Source organism: Nicotiana attenuata, unplaced genomic scaffold (assembly GCF_001879085.1).
Source record: "Nicotiana attenuata strain UT unplaced genomic scaffold, NIATTr2, whole genome shotgun sequence".
NCBI classification, from domain to species: Eukaryota; Viridiplantae; Streptophyta; class Magnoliopsida; order Solanales; family Solanaceae; genus Nicotiana; species Nicotiana attenuata.
Genome location: NW_017674933.1, coordinates 39,793 through 42,279, shown reverse-complemented (window position 1 = coordinate 42,279; position 2,487 = coordinate 39,793).

Below are 2,487 nucleotides of genomic sequence, written 5' to 3'. Positions count from 1 at the left end.
CACTAGAGGCTGTCCAAGCAGAGTTTGGAAAATGAATTTTTGGAACTTTGTTGTTCGCGAACGCGAGAGGAGGACCGCAAACGCGAAGAACAAATCCCTGGACAGCAGAATAAAGTCCAAACTTCGTCCCATTTGCCATTTTTGACAATTTGGAGCTCGGATAAGGCGATTTTTCGGGAGATTTTTGGAGAGAACAACGGGGTAAGTATTCTTAACTCAATTTTGGGTTGTATAACTTGAATCTATCACTAGTTTTGGTGTTTAATCCGCGAATTTTGTTGGAAAGTATAGAAAACCCTCTTGGATAGAATCATGGATTTGAGGGTCGAAATGTTATAGAATTGGATAATTTTTGTATGGTTAGACTCGTGGCGAGATAAGGAATCCAATGATGTGAATTTTGCAATTTTTTGAGAAGTGGGCCCGGGGCTCGGGTTTTGCTAGTTTCGAGATCTTTGCTATTTTTCAATTGTTTTCGATTGGGTATTGTTCCCTTAGCATATTGTGATGTATTCACTCTGATTTGGTTAGGCGCGTGGAGGCCAATTTGAGGGGCAAAGGCGTCGCGAGCTAGAGATTTCACCGGTTCAAGGTGAGTAATAATTGTAAATGATATCCTGAGGGTTTGAAACCCCGGATTTGCACATCATAGTGTTGTATTGAGGTGACTTGCACGCCGGATAGCGAGCGTGGGGTAGAGCACCGTTGGGGATTGTGACTTGGTCCGTCCCGATTGATGAAATTACTACGTATTTGACTGAAACTACTTGTTATCATCATAATTTGGGCTGATTGCCATGTTTGGGCTTCGTGCCAACTATGTGAATCCTTCAGGGATTGATATCACTGTTTTCGCATTACTTTGCATATTATTTGATCTCGGTCCAAGGTTTTAATACTCTTTTGCAAACTCAGCCGTTTTTCTAAGATTTGAAAACTGAAATAATATTTTATTGACGTTTTGAGCTGAGAACTACCATGTTGTATTGCCCAAGTGGCTTATGTGCATTTCTGGACTGAGTATGGATCGGGCTGCGCGCCGCAGCAGTGTTACATGTGCATTTCTGGACTATGGATGGCTCGGGCTGCACGCCGCAGCGGTGTTACATTAATTTTGAGGCCGAGGGCCTGGTTGATGCCACGAGATGGCTTGATATTGCGCTTGAGCTGTAGGAGCCCCTCCGGAGTCTGTACACACCCCCAGTGAGCGCCGTCGACGTTAAATATGGATTGCCCGGGTTGCACGCCGCAGCGGTCATATGCATTGCATTGCACTCATGCACTGGTTCCTGTTTGTATTACTTGTCATGACATTCAGCACTCGCATTTCATTCGCTTCTATGCTACTTCTTGCACTGCTTACCTGATACCCCGGTGTTATTTGTTGATGGAGTGCTGTGCCCGAGGGGCTGACTTATGTGCTGACTTGCACTATCTGTTTCGCATTCATTTGCTTAACTATTGAAAAGGACATTTTCAAAAGAGGTTTTAACTGAGCCCAGATAGATTTTCTAAAGGATTTCACGGTTTTACTGTTTTCTCAAAGGGTAGCACTGTTCTATATAGCATGATGGAGTGCCTTTCGTGATTTCTTGCTGCTCAGTTATTATTTACCTTTATTACTCACTGAGTTGGAGTATTCACCTTACTCCCTGCACCTCGCGTGCAGATGCAGGTATTGGTTACCCGGTAGCGGGTTTGAGCTGGTTGAGGATTTGCTATCGTAGCTGAGCAAGGTGACCGCCGGCGTTCGCGGCACCGGACTTCGTCTTTTGATTCTAAACTTTATTCTGTATATTATTGACCCTGTGGTCGTGTCCAGACTTCCTTAGATGCTCGTGACTTGTGACACCCCGGTCGGGCTGTGTTGGGTCGTATATATATCGATTGTTATTGTCATTAAGTTGTATTTATCTAATCATTTATGTTTAAAATTTTTTGAAAGAGGCGTTGTTGTTCTGTTGGCTGGCCTTGTCTTCTCGAGAGGCTCCATCACGACCGGGTTGGGAATTGGGTCGTGACAGGCAATCAGCCCAAATCATGATAATAACAAATAAGTTTCAGTCAAATACGCGGTAAAATCAACAATCGGGACGGACCAAGTCACAATCCCCAACGGTGCTCTACCCCACGCTCGCTATCCGGCGTGCAAGTCACCTCAAGATAGCACTATGATGTGCAAATCCGGGATTTCAAACCCTCAGGATATCATTTACAATCATTACTCACCTCGAACCGGTAAAATCTCTAGCTCGCGACGCCTCTGACCCTCAAATCGGCCTCCACGCGCGTCGAATCTATCCAAAATCAGAGCGAATACATCACATTAGGCTAAGGGGACATAACCCAATCGAAAAGGAACGAAAAACATCGAAAATCACGAAATTTGCAAAACCCGAGCTCCGGGCCCACTTCTCGAAAATCAGAAAATTTAACATCATCGAATTTCTTATCTCGCCACGAGTCCATACATATCAAGAACTCCCA